We start from the raw sequence: 15,792 nt of genomic DNA, 5'->3' as shown, positions 1-15,792 counted from the left end.
ACAAATTCCTTCTGGTTTATATGCATATACATATGCATCCTTTCCCTCTTTTAATTTTTAGAGGAAAGGATTTCGGGCCAAAGCCCTGAATTAGCCAGAAGGGTCTCCATCTCTAACCACAGTCATTTTGTTTTTCTCCATGGCCGATACAAAATCTTGTTGCTCTATAGTGGTTGATTTGATTTGATGATGGAGGTGGAGATGGTTGATTTGCTTTAAAATCTACCATCGGGGCTTCTATGCCTGGATTAGAGGCCTGGGTGCCCCTATGCAGAGTAGTGATAGAGCAGACTCTTAGGTCCCATGGATGGACTTTCGCTGTAAACATACCACGTTCAACCATACTGCTTACCCTTTCCCACACTCCCACTCCTGGGAGAGTTTCACATAAATTACAATGTATCACATCTTGAGTGACACTGGGGGAGGATAAACTATGTTACCTCATCAGCTACTGACTGTCTTGACCCCAGACATTCTCCACTGCTACCTACTCTCTTCAAGAGTGAATCTATTCAGAAAAACCCAAGCTGGCGGCCTTGGGGATTAGAAGCTGCTTCCTCCTTCTTGTCATTCAGGTCTGAACCAGTAGAGTGGCCTTTGGATATCACTGTAATCCATCTTACTTAAGGTGAACATTTGAATTCTTCACCACCATGGCTCCTTCCACTTTCAGAAATAATCCTCTTTCAATCTCCTACTTATTCAAATAAAAATACCATCTCATATGAATAACATCTTTCCCAAAGAAGTGCAAATCATTTTTTTAGATATTTCTTTAATCCTCACAGCATTCCTTTGAGGTAGGTAACGTCCATACAACAACTCTTCTCAACCGAGTCACGGTGATTATGCGAGGGTATTAGGTGCCCATAGGTATTATTGGACTGACTTTCATTTCCTACAGAAATGTATTTACTGGGGATTGAAGCAGTACATTTATTTGAAAAATATATATAGGGGCTTAAGGATAAAAATGTGCCTCGGAATAATGACTGTGTTGTCCACAGTACTCTGACACTGATCAAGATACACAGCTTCCGGCGAGACGCAACATAGCTCATCTGGATACTGTGAGTACACATTTCTAGGCTGGCAGTTATTATTTAGCAGGTTGAAAATATTAAGGGTACAATTTATGGATTACATAAAATAATATTTTTGGTATAGTAATTATATTTTTAAAAAAATCATCCTTTTCTCAAACATGTTGTGGTTATTACCAGGGAAAATAAATTTTTAAAAGTTTAGAGTATTTAGAGATAAGATGTGGTGGCCTAACAATCTGATCTTTACACATAATACACATATTTACTAAGACTAAAGAAAAAGTTGTGAGTTAAAATTGCATTACAAAACATTTGAACTGGATAAATAAAAATGATTAAGTACAATATTTTAAGCATATTCGAAATGCGTTGTTAGGTTCAACCCGAAAGTTAGACTAAAGACGGCCTCCTTCCACTGGCAGAGTATAAAGATGATAACAGGCAACACACATAGTGTTGACGATGGGTTAATGCGGTTCCTAGCACATTAGCTCATTTCTTTCCCCAAATAACAATTATCATCCTCATTTCCAGATGAGAAAACCCGAGACTCAGTTCCCATCACGTCACTCATCTGAGGTGGTAAATTAGGATCTGAATCCATGCTCTCTGGCCGTCAGATTATCATTCTTTGACCCCACTCTTCTGCTGATACATAAATGCCTAAGATGCCAGCACATGTGTAAGAAGCATTTTTGGTTTGTTTTGTTTTAATGAAGAAATGTGAAGAGATTGGTATAAAGTGGGAACGACTGCTAAAGCGGATTACGGGATATCTTTCCTTCCTTCTTGGGGAAGAAAGCTAGATAAATCCAACGTGCGTCACATGCATAATTCAGTGTTGGTGACACTTTCTTCGGAGGTCCTTAGAGGCTGACAATCCACCACCCCACACAGTTCCTACTGGTGTGCATACCTCAACCTCCCCTTGACCTCAGCAGTGATATAACTACGTTCTCTAAAGGAGGACTGGAGGTTTGGATGGGCGCGAATGGACAGGATTAAAAACAACCTAGCTTACAAAAATCCAAATTGTCTCCTGTGCCGTAGTCTGGAAGATGAAAATTTCCAGGAATTTTGATTTTGAATAGAAGGATTCATACTCTAAATGTCTCTTTCAAAATAACAGATCAGTTCACTTAAGGTTTAGGAAAAGCATAATTTACCAAATTTAATTTTAAAAAATATGTGCTGATTCACCTATGATTAAAATATAATTTACTTCCATGAAATTAAAATAATAGAAGTAGCTAACACTTTCTGAGCATTAACTATATGCCAGTTACTGTGCTGTCTTCATATGTATGATGTGATTTAATTTTACAACATTACTATAAGGTAAGCAAAATTATTCTTCCCATATTTCAGGTAAGATAACTGAGGCTGAGATAAAGGAAGTAAATATATCAAGTACACAGAAACAGTGTGTGATGGAGCCAGGATTCAAAATAAGTTTTCCTGATTCCTAACTTACCAGAACTATATTATTTAATAAATGTTTATAAATTTCTGAAGTTAATGAATATTCAGTGTAAAGATACTTAAAAGTAGCACTTCAAAAAACAGGTACTTATTTTCTAATCATAGCTAATATTTCCTTCATTCTGGAAAAAACTTCCCCTCCCTACGACTCCTTGATATGAAAAGGCTTCAGAACTCAATGCAGGCACCACTCTTCATTGACTGTCATAGTGCAATCTCACCCATGAATATAAATATTTAAAACAAAGTATTAATAAACTATTACAACAATTTAAAAAATAAATCCCACCCAAGATGGTTTTCTCTCAGAAATAAATACAGAAATATATTAAAATAATGACATATAGACAATATATTGGTTTTATCCTACATAAATAAACTAAAGGTGGGGAAAATATATCGTATGTCGATAAATGCAGAAAGACATTCAATAAAATTCAATGTGTATTCTTGACTAAATCTATTTTTAGAAACTATAAATAGAAGATATACTTAAGCTGATGAAGAATATTTACAAAAACTCTGTAGCGATATTATATTTAATTATAAAATGTTTAAAAGCATTCTCATTAGAGTCAGGACTGAGACAGTTTCTTGCATGGAATATTCTACTCAAAGCAGTAAGTCAAGTGAAAGAAATCAGTATAAGGACTAGAAAGAAAGAAATCAAACTGTCAGCTGGCCGAAGAAATAACTGTAACCCCAAAATACCTAAAATATCCGCTGGACAAAAGTATGAAAACTTCAAGAATAATAGGAGAAAATATACAATGATGGCTTTATGACTTGGGGTAGGGAAAGAATTCTTCTGTACAACACAAAATTCACAAATGATTAAAGGAAAGGAGTGGTCCATTTGACTACATGAAAATGAACAATTCTGTTCACCAAAGGATAACAGAGACGAAGCGAAAAACCTAATCATAGTTTTGGGAGAAGATATTTTCATTTGAAAACATATAACCATAAAACATGTGAAATTTATGAGCAAAAATACAAACAACTCAAAATGAAAAAAATGGGAATAAAACATGAAGAAGCACTTCTCTAAAGAGGAAATCCTAACGGCCTTAAATATTAGAGGAACATTACTAGTAATCATGGTATGCATATTAAAATCACAATGGCACGCATGTCATTTTGCATTCACCACGTTAGGAACAATTTAAGAGTCTGCCATAACAACTGCTGCTGGCGATGTTACCCAAGCGCACCCTGGAAACTGCTGTGAAAGTGTTAATTTTCTAAAAACAAATTTTGAAACCAATTTGGCATTATCTTAGAAACTGTATGTGCTTATACCCTATGACTCAGCAATTCCATATTAGAAAAGTACCTGTATTGCCGTGTTTCATATATATTATCACAATCCACAGTCAAAATTTAATGTTACACACATATATAACAGAACTTGTAGAAAATAACTTATTTGTACTAAGTGTTATAAACTCTGATATCCTCTATTTTCTTCAAAATTACACACACAAAATATAAGGGGTTTTAACTCAGTGAACTGATTTCACAACCCACTAAAGGGTTACAGCTCACAGTTTGAAAAACACTGTCCAAGAGAAACTCCATTGCATGTGGTCCAGGAGACAGATAAAAATGCTCATGGCTGTGTAGTTTTTAGTAGCAAAAGGTGGAAATAACTCAAATATCTATTAGAGGAGAACAAATAGGTATATTGTGCTACATTTAGAAAGTTAACAACAGCTACATACAGGGATACACCTTTAAGATTATTAAGTGAACAATGCAAATTGTAGTAGGATACATGCATTCCAATTCAACATATGTAAAGTTACAAACATGTAAAACTAAGAACATACCATTATATCCACACATGGTAAAAATATTAAAAACACAGAAAATAAGAACATTTTTTTACCTACAGGATTGGTGGAGAGATGTTTGTGATCAGGGGAGGGCAAGGTAAAGGCTTCAAGGTATTGGTTAGGTTTTACCTCTTGGGTCAAGGGTACCCTAGTTTCCTCATTATGGTTTATAAGCCCTCCCACATACGTTATACGTACTCTATGTGAGAAACATTTTGTTTTTTAAATTGGAGTATAGTTGCTTTACGCCGCTGTGTCAGTTTCTGCAGTACAGCCAAGTGAGTCAGCCACACGTATACATATTTCCCCTCTTTTTCGGACTTCCTTCCCATTTAGGTCACCACAGAGCACTGAGCAGAGTTCCCCGTGCTATACAGTAGGTTCTCATTAGTTATCTATTTTATACGCAGTAGTGTATGTAAGTCAATCCCAATCTCCCAGTTCATCCCAGCGCCCTCCTTCCCCCGTGGTATCCGTACATTTGTTCCCTACATCTGTGTCTATTTCTGCTTTGCAGATAACATCTATACCACTTTTCTAGATTCCACATATACGCGTTAATGTACGATATTTATTTTTCTCGTTCTGACTTACTTCACTCTGTAAGACAGTCTCTAGGTCCATCCACATCTCTGCAAATGACCCCATTTCGTTCCATTTTACGGCTGAGTAATATTCCATTGCATATATGTACCACATCTTCTTTGTCCCTTCTTCTGTTGATGGACATGTAGGTTGCTTCCTACGTGTGAAACATTTCATAATTTCTGAAGTGTATGTGGATGTGCATATATGCACGCATGAACACATGGGGGATTTCTTTAAAGAAAAGTATGGTATCGACTAAAGTGAGCATCAGGCATGTGTGTTCTGGGGTTCAGATTAACAGTCACCGAAATAATTCTGGGTTAAGTTATAAACACCTAAGAATAAAACTGCTTTTGAAGTTTTACCTATTTTCAGTCAGTGAACTGTCATTTGGCTTAAAGAGATGTGTCCAATGCTTCTAAAAATATGTTAGCAATGCTCTATCAAGAAGTAGATGTCCAGTCTTAGCAATATCTTTCTAGACCTGTCTCCTCAGGCATGGAAAACAAAAGCAAAATTAAACAAATGAGATTTCATCAAATTGAAAAGCTTCTGCGCAGGAAAGGGAACCCTCAGTAAAAGAAAAAGGCGAAACCTACTGAATGGGAGAAGATACCTGCAAACGACGCATCTGATAAGGGGTTAAAGGGAATCGTCAGTAAAAGAAAAAGGCGAAACCTACTGAATGGGAGAAGATACTTGCAAACGATGCATCTGATAAGGGGTTAAAGGAAATCGTCAGTAAAAGAAAAAGGCGCCTATTGAATGGGAGAAGATACCTGCAAACGATGCATCTGATAAGGGGTTAAAGGAAATCGTCAGTAAAAGAAAAAGGCGAAACCTACTGAATGGGAGAAGATACTTGCAAACGATGCATCTGATAAGGGGTTAAAGGAAATCGTCAGTAAAAGAAAAAGGCGAAACCTACTGAATGGGAGAAGATACTTGCAAACGATGCATCTGATAAGGGGTTAAAGGAAATCGTCAGTAAAAGAAAAAGGCGAAACCTACTGAATGGGAGAAGATACTTGCAAACGATGCATCTGATAAGGGGTTAAAGGGAATCGTCAGTAAAAGAAAAAGGCGAAACCTACTGAATGGGAGAAGATACCTGCAAACGATGCATCTGATAAGGGGTTAAAGGAAATCGTCAGTAAAAGAAAAAGGCGAAACCTACTGAATGGGAGAAGATACCTGCAAACGACGCATCTGATAAGGGGTTAAAGGAAATCGTCAGTAAAAGAAAAAGGCGAAACCTACTGAATGGGAGAAGATACTTGCAAACGATGCATCTGATAAGGGGTTAAAGGAAATCGTCAGTAAAAGAAAAAGGCGAAACCTACTGAATGGGAGAAGATACTTGCAAACGATGCATCTGATAAGGGGTTAAAGGAAATCGTCAGTAAAAGAAAAAGGCGAAACCTACTGAATGGGAGAAGATACTTGCAAACGATGCATCTGATAAGGGGTTAAAGGAAATCGTCAGTAAAAGAAAAAGGCGAAACCTACTGAATGGGAGAAGATACTTGCAAACGATGCATCTGATAAGGGGTTAAAGGAAATCGTCAGTAAAAGAAAAAGGCGAAACCTACTGAATGGGAGAAGATACCTGCAAACGATGCATCTGATAAGGGGTTAATATCCAAACTACACAGACAACTCACAACAGCAAAATAACCTGATTAAAAAGTGGAGCAGAGGAGCTGAAAAGACATTTTTCCAAAGAAGATACACAGGTGGCCAACAGACACATGAGAAGATGCTCAACATCATTAATCATTAAAGAAATGCAAGTCAAAACCACATTAGATATCACCTCACACTTGTTAGAAGAGCTATTATGAACAAGCAATAGCAAGTGTTGGCTAGGATGCACAGGAAAGGGAGCCCTAGTGCACTGCTGGTGGGAATGCAAAGTGGTGCAGCCACTGTGGAAGACACTACGGAGAGTCCTTCAAAAATTAAGAATAGAACTACCATACGATCCAGATATCCCACTTCTGGGCATTCTCCCAAAGACCACCAAAAAACGCATCTGAAAAATTATCTATTCCCCCATGTTCACTGCAGCATTATTTACAATAGCCAAGATATGTAAACAACCTAAGTGCCCATCAACAGATGAATGGATAAAGAAGATGTGGGGTGTGTGTGTGTATATATATATATATATATATATATATATATATATATATATATATATACGCGCACACACACACACACACACACACACTGGAATATTATTCAGTCATAAAAGTGATGAAATTTTGCCATTTGGGGTAACATGGATAGAGCTCGAGGGTATTACACTAAGTGAAATAAGTCAGACAGAGAAAGACAAATACCATACGATTTCACTCATAAGTGGAACATAAAAAACTAATAAACAAGAACAAAACAAATGAACAAACCAAACCAAACAAAGCAAACACGTAGACACAGTGAACAGAGTGGTGGTTACCAGAGGAGAAGGGGTGGCGGTGAGGGAAGGGAAAATAGGTAAAGGGGATCAAATGCATAGTGAGGAATGGAAATAAATTTTTGGTGGTCAGCACATTATAGATTATACAGAAGCAGGAACATAATGTTGTATGCATGAAACTTACATAACGTTAATAAATCAATATTATCTCAATAACAGAGAAAGAAACAGATGCGAAGAAATGCAGGACGCTACTTTAGGAGACTATTATTTACTAATTGTAAATAAGTAGGAAAACTATTATATACACTATTGATATTTTCTTCTTGCCAATCTGTGATTACATTTCAGAAGTCTTGCTGTAAAAAAAAATCGCACAAATGAACTTATTTACAAAACAGGAATAGAGTCACAGACGTAGAAAACAAACTTATGGCTACCAGGGGGAAAGAGTGGGGGAGGGATAAATTGGGAGATTGGGATTGACATATACACGCTACTACATATAAGATAGATAATAAGAACCTACAGTACAGCACAGGGAACTCTACTCAATAGTCTGTAATGACCTATATGGGAATAGAATCTAAAAAAGAGTGGATATACGTATAACTGATTCACTTTGCTGTACAGCAGAAACTAACATGACATTGTAAATCAACCATACTCCAATAAAAATTAATTTTTAAAAATCTGTAAGAAAAAAGTCTTGCTGAACAATCATATGGTATGATCATAGCATAGGGTATATGATGTGTTTTCGTAACTTTTTAAAAACTCATACAATTTTATAAATAAAACATTTAATTTGTGCAACTGTGACAGGCTCTTCAAACGCAATGCTTACTGCTGGGTAAACTGTACCAAGGGCAGCACTTCAAGAACGGGATTTTATATAAGCCTCTTCTCTACCTCCGCCTACCACAGCAATGGTCTCTCTGCTTGGAAGCAACTGCTCTGGGAGAATTTAACAAGCCAAGTAGGAGGAACAGTATTGCCTGCAGGTCTAAAGGTACCTGAATTTCAGCCTAACTTCCAGGAAGGTCAGGGGAATTTCAAGTTCTCTTTGGAGGACCAAGTGTTTTCTTATAGACCCAGAGTAGATCTGAGCATAGCAGCTTGAAAGCAATAGTTCTGAACCTTCTCGACTGTTCAGGAGCTAACAAGACTGCTCTGCTTTCCAAACTAACCTAGCCTTCTCTTGAGGGCAGTCCAGATCCCTCGGAAGAGTGAGATCTGGCAATGCAAGTGATCCTAGCAAATGCACGTTTGCCTAGTATATGCCACTTCATGTTGATGATTTACTACTCATTCTTCCAGTTTTCTGTACCTCTAGACTTTTTTTTTTTTTTTTTTTTAATCAATGCCTTTCTGCTTTGGGACAGATTTTAAGTACTAATTTTAAAATAACTGAAACAAGATATAATCTTTACACCTGATAATTGTATAATATGAGATCTACAGATGACAGAGTGGTGAGATTTTTGTTAATTGAGAAAAGTTTCCTTGATGTTCTCAGCTAACCTAATGACCTTTCCTGTGGAAGTAGGGGAGGTGAAAAGTCATCTTATCATTAGAGAGAAGCATAAGAAATCCTAAGTACTTAGTGCTGTTGTTATTAAAGGAAAATTAAGATTTTTGGGGGGGATGGGATATTAGAGAATGCAAAATGAAGGGAATTGCAGAGTACCTAACAACAACGACAACAGTAATAATAATATTCACTAATTATCTACAGAAAGAAAAAATAACATGTCTATTAAAATTTCAAGTTCTGATCTCTCTATCAGTGTCTACTGAGGATGAATGATGAGGGCTGGTGGGAACCAGCTGCTGATGCAAAGAGTTGAATGTACATGTGCCAGTAACCAGGAGGACGGGATCCAGTGTGGCTCCATTTGAGATTTCAGGGCTAAGAGACAACACAACTAGAAATCACTCATTCAGTACCCATCACTGGCCCTTGCCATGAACAAGATACTGTGACAAAGCAGTGGAAACACTCTCAAGGCATAATTGTAACTCAAAGACTAACTACAGGGGTGTGTCCAGCATATGACGGGAAAGATATTCAGACCTCAGAGAGGTAGCCAGAGGCAGTTACCGGGAGGGATGATGGATGCCCAAGCTGAGTTTTAAAGGAGAAGGAAGCACCGTCAAGATCTTCCTCTTCGAAGATTCAGGCCCACGTTGGAAGAGGCTCGCCAGTGCAGACAGATAATACGCACACCTGGCTTGGACGGGGCTCAATTAAGAATCACCCACTGACTCCGGCTTCTAGGATACTACTCTCTTCCTCCTTTGACTTTATGTCCAACGTTCTTGTTACTTCGGCAGCTTGTACTCTAAGTTCACAGGAATGCGGATTTTGTGAGTTATTCTGAATATATAGATAATTTCCACATAGTTTTTTCTTACATGTTTTCAACATTAATTGATTTTTTTAAAAAATAATCTTGAACTAAGTTTGTTAGCAAGTTGAATATTCTGTCTGGATTTCAATATAGCTAAGATGTACTCACCGATATGGTGGGTAACAAAGGCTGGGGCAAGTATGTGTCGACATAAGCAAAGCGGCTAGGCCACTGGTCTTGCCAGCTGTGTGTAGAGACCCCACAGCACACACCACCTCGGCCGATGAGACCTTTGTGCAGCAATCCTCCAGTCCCCTTTCCATTCCGTGAGTGAGGACTCGAATGTCAGTTACTGCACGTAACACTGCCATGTTACAGCGACTGTGGATCTCCTTTGGAAAAGTGCCTTGGTTCCAGCCAGCACTTGTGTCTCATAAGAAGCGTATATTAATAGATTATAGATGTCTACTGAGTTTCCTTCAGTAGCAAAGGCGGCCTTAGTAGACCTGCCAGCGCAGAAGTATCACCCCTTCCTTATCTTCGATCCTGGCGGGAGCTTCTGGTTCACAGAAAAGTTCTTTCATTTCAACTAAACAAGATTGCTCCTCCGCTAATTACTGTAAAAGTAAGCTACCCAGTCTGGATTTAGAATCTGAAGCTTAGAGAGGTGGATTTTGCTCATCTCTTTAGGACTCCAGGGAGCTTGGCCATCGAGCTTTTGCTCCCGCCCAGGCCGTGTGATAAGTAGACACAACCCCCACTGCTCCACGGAGAGCTGACTCCAATCACTAGGCAGGAAAATAAAAATGCTAATCACAGAGAGCAAAATTATGTTTCAAATTCTGTCCTTTATTCTTGGAACAAAAATACAGTGATCACTCTGGTGGTAAAACACTTTGGCATTTCCTCTGTCCTTGAAACTGAATGCATACAGATTTGTATCACTGCATAGTGCACACTGAATTCCAGAATTAAAAGTTAATGCTCTGGGGCGTCTTTTTCAGAAGAAAGCAGATGTAATTTAAAAACTTTTTTCAGGAGAATATTTTGATATTTTTTAATAGTTTAAGCCAGGTTTATCATGTATCATTGTACGTGATTCTTAGATGTAATATTGAGGGCTATAAGTGTTCATGTAATTACCTATGGTATGAAAAAAAACAACTATTGCTATATTATGATTATTTCAACACACCAACTCAATAAGCGAAATCCATTTTTTAACAATTTATAAAATTTATCTTCAAGCTAATGAAAAATATCGTTCACATTAAGTGAAATATAGAGTTGAAAATGCCAGGTAACTGAACTCGTGCTATCTTGCCAGCTTTTCTCTCAGTCACGGGGATGGGTAGCATCTTAAATAACAGACGCCCAGGCTGCTGGTGTGTTTAAATAATACCAGCCTGACGTATCTGTCACAGTAAAGAAGGGAAGGTAAAGGACTTCAAACCAGCCCTACTCGCTCTGTACCACGTGGAGAGGAAGCGCGGGAAGGCTCACCTGCAAACGTTTAGTCTGTCCAAAGCACTGTTGTGTTACCCTCCCCGGCAGCACGCACAGTAAACTACCTAACACACGCCCAGACAGCAGGTGTCGATTACACATTTGCGCTCAAAATGAGAATCACCAAACAAAGCTAAAGTTGGCCCCTTTTCACTCTAGATATAGATTTAATGAATTCTGTAAGGGCTGAGAGATTCACAAAATTCAAATTGAAGGCCGGGGGCGGGGGCGGGGTGGGGTGGAAAAACACAAGTAGGAAAAAAGTGAAATAATTAAATTAACTAAAAACTATTGAAAATTCAGGGACCAGATACTCACTGTTAGACAAGCTATCATTAGCTTTATACTGATGTTACATATATTAAACATATATTAAATTAAAAAAATAAAACTCTCCATTCTTACTAACCAATATTAATTAGTTAGTAATGAATAATTACTAATTTATGCATTATGGGACACGAATCTGCTCTTACAGAACCATGAAGCATAACAGATCTCCCTCATGAGTGGTGGGATGGAACTGGGAGACTGGGATTGACATATATACACTAATATGTATGAAGTAGATAACTAATAAGAACCTGCTGTTTAAAAAAATAAATTAAATAAAATTCAAAACAAAAAGGCAATCTCATTTTTGGACTCCTGTTCTTTCCATTTAATTTGTTTTGGAAATCTGCTCAAGAGTAAGAAGCATTTTTGCATCGAGAGTCCTCAGACGCAGGTCCAACTTCAATGTAATGTGTGTACGAGGTGCCTGTGAGTAATAATATACATACACTCATCTCATGGGCATGGACAGAAAATCCGTTGTAGGCTTTTCTGCAGCATTTCAGCACTTGTAGAAGGTGTAGGTAAACAAGGCATTATCGTTACAATTATGTGCTGTAATTGCCGAGGCAGCCTACCGTAGTGAAAAATGAAAGGCTTTGTTTGGCCTTGGATAAAACTGGGTTCAAATCCATGCTTTTCAAGCTTAATGTCTGAGTTTTTTTGCGGGGGAAATTTGTGATTCTGCTTAACCTGTTTTTTTCCAGCTCTGAAATGGGAATTGTAATAGGATTAAGTAGGAGAGATATATGTGAAGGGCCTACTTCACAGGTGCTCAAAATGGGCATAATTTTTATTATAGTTACTCTAGATATGAAACAGCGGTGAATAATTAAAATCTTTTTCTTTTATCAAGATGGCATTTTGGTAGAATAATAGGTGGTTAGCAGACTCCGTGTACAGTAGGAAATGGTGTTGCCACAAGTTACAGTGGCAACGCAGCTGTTTGGAGGCATAATTTTTCCTACTTCTGTCTGTTTGACATTTTACTATTCTTCAGGGAGGAAACACTTCACAAAGGGTTCCATTGTTCCTGGGAATGCAGTTTCTGGTGGTATTTTTTAGTAACTCAAAGATGAGGCGTGTGTACAAAACCCACTATCAATAACAAAGCTATTACTACACATAAAATCCTTAAAAATAAGATCTACAGTCTTCAGTTCCTGGAGGGTTTCTAAACATGTGGCTCAATTTATACTTCATGGTTCAACTCCTCTTAATAAGCATGAAAAAGGAAAAGCATAGAACAGAATTAGTTATTTTCCACTCGTGATTAAACACTCTTGGCCCCTTACGGAGCACGCCAAAATCTCTGGGCAAGGAACATCCTAGCTTAGCTTGTGGACACAGAAGGTTTCAGGGAGCTCCTAGGATGGTGGATTGCAAGCTCACGGGAATATGAGCCTTAGGCGGTGCTGGTGGTATGTGTTCACTGGCAACTTTTCCCACTGTTAGGAGACTTTGCATACCATGGAAACAAGTTCCCCTGCTTTATTGTATGTAAAGTTCTGACTTACAATGTAGGAATAACAATAACGCCATCATAGATTATTAAAGGGTATAATACATGTATTGTACTTAGCATATGTCTAACACATAGTGGGTGTTTCATAAATTTTGATTCCTTTCCTCATTTCTCAATCTCTCCAGTACCCCAGAATCTAAGGTTCAGAGAATTTCAAGAGATCTCATGCTGGGTAATGTGCTTCTCATCGAGGACAAGTAGTAATTTTTGAAACAAAATCCAGTTCTCTTTTGAGATACTACTTCCATCTTTTGTCTTACTGTAACATATTGATAATGGTTATTTTAATGTCCTTGCCTGCTAACTCCAGTATCTGGGTAATCTGTGGGTCTTTTTTTTTTTTTTTTTTTTTTTTAAATATTGATTATTGGTCCAGATGATGCTATTTTACTCCAGGGGAGGTTATGTTTTTCCCTGTAGATGTACAGAACAGACACATCGATCCCAAGGACTGTCTGGTTCGGGGTGAGTTGCAGACTGAATTCAAATCAGTCCACGACTGCTTCATCCCCATCCCTGAGAGGTGGCCTCCTAGACTTTTAGATTGAGGTTCTGGCAGATCCATGTCCACTGAGCCCTGGAAATTAAGTTATGCCCTACAGAGGTTTGATTTTATTAATTTAGCTTCCTACCCTACACAGCTTCGAATTTTGGCAAAGTCTTGGCAGGGAACCTGGTGTATGTTTGCGGCAGGTCACCTCAAGTGGGATCTCGTTTTCTAATCACTGCAAAACTGCAGGACAGTCCCTCAGCCTCCCATCCCACCTAGAACACTGTAAATATTTCCCGGAAAAAGCTGCCTTTGTGTTTGCAGGTTCCTTAGATTCCTATTCATCATGCCAACCCACTCAACCACGAAAGCTCTATTGTTTCGTCTTGCCCCCAGCGTCTGCGTGGCTGGGCCGAGCCCTGTCCTTGAATGCACACATGCCCTAGGAAAGAAGATCTGCTATCGACTTCAGCTCCCCTCATGAAGGCTCTTCCTTTTGGGGATTTCATTTTCCCTAGTCCCTCTTGCTTCCACAGCTTTCCACTGTATTTAAAAATATGATTTCACTGCAGTGCATCCACTTTCTAGCTGTTGCCATGGCTTAATATATCATATCCAGAAAAGAAAATCTCAAAGATAAATAATTTTAAATTTCAGTTAAGCTTCCATTTTTTTCAACCATACAGTTGGAGCGCATAATTACAGTAATGGCTGGCTCATCTAGCAGCTCTTTGTACGGACTATCTCTGAAACCTGCTGTGTTCTTCCTCTAGAAAGGGCAGCAGCAGATCTAGAACCGAGTTGCTTGAAGGAATGATAGACTGAATTTAAGGTTAGCTTCAGAGGATTATTCTTTTCGGGATGCGTATCTTTAGAGTAACCAGGAAGGACTTGGGAAGCTTAGACCCGTGGGGTATTGAGTCAGGGTCATACCACAGCACAGCAGATTACTCAAGAGTTGAATTCAAGTTGAGATGGTAACGATCTGTGATTAGTCAACCAGCAACCTTACATGTTAAATATTTTCCAAGTCTCAGTTTTACTACGCATGGACATCATAACTCAGCACTGAACTTTCAATTACATTAAGTCTAGAAGTAGATTGATTTCCAAATAGAGGAGCACAGAAAGAGCTGGGTGTGAGAGCTGTTTCTCCCAGAACTTCACTGCGGCTCATTGGTTAATTTGTGCCCTCCTGTATTTTTATAAAATAGGAACAATAATGGTACCTGCCTCTTGGGGTAATTTTGATAAGTAAGTTTATGTGTAAATGCTTAGAACAGTCCCTACCAAACAGCAAACCGTTATGTGTGCTTGCTGTCATTATTATCATCGGCAAAAATTACAGTGAAATGATCACCAGAATTTGAGTCGCCAGTCTCACTTAACAGACTTGGGTTATGGCCTGCACTTCTCCATTTGCTAACTTTAGCAAATCCTTAAACTATATTATTTTATATTCCCACCAGAGAAATGCATATGATCATTTATTCTTATTTGTACAATAAAATAATGGTCCTTTCTACAGCGGAAAATTGATACATTAGTCAAAATGCTACGGAACAAATTTGTTTTTCAAGGTGGTGATTTTTCTCTACCTAGCCCAATGAAATGCTCATTTACAGTGATGAGGGCACTAAAAGCTACTGGAAGTGTAACTTATACACACGGGACATATGGCAAAAGACCACACAGGCTTCTTTAGTATTGAAAAAAGACCACCAACTATAGAGTCTGTCCTACTTTTAGGAAAACAAGAGCTACTGAAATGAGAATTGCTATTGCAGTCTCACTGGCAATATACACTTGGATTACCCGATTGTGTTGTAGATATTTTAAGAAATAATTCATAAAAGGAAATTGGATGCCTAATATTGTCTCTTCGGTTCCTAAGACATATTCAAGGTACATGCTTTATTGAGTTGTTGAATGAGGAATTGTATCCTTCGTTGTCCTTGAGTTCTCTAAATTCCAATAGAAAAAGAAATACAGAGCAGTGGAAAGCCTATGTCTGGTACAGCGAATGGTTTATTCTAGTAATGGAACTGGATATCCAAAGGCGGGGAGGCATCATCTGTTACCTTAGCAAGCAACAATGACACCTTCCAAGGACAAGTTATTTGCGGATGGACTACAACAGATAGAAGAGGTCTTTATCTTTGCTTTAACATACTGAGAGCAGCTCAAAGAATCAGGCATATGAAC

Source organism: Phocoena phocoena, chromosome 21, assembly GCF_963924675.1.
Source record: "Phocoena phocoena chromosome 21, mPhoPho1.1, whole genome shotgun sequence".
NCBI lineage: Eukaryota > Metazoa > Chordata > Mammalia > Artiodactyla > Phocoenidae > Phocoena > Phocoena phocoena.
This window is presented reverse-complemented; position numbering follows the sequence as displayed.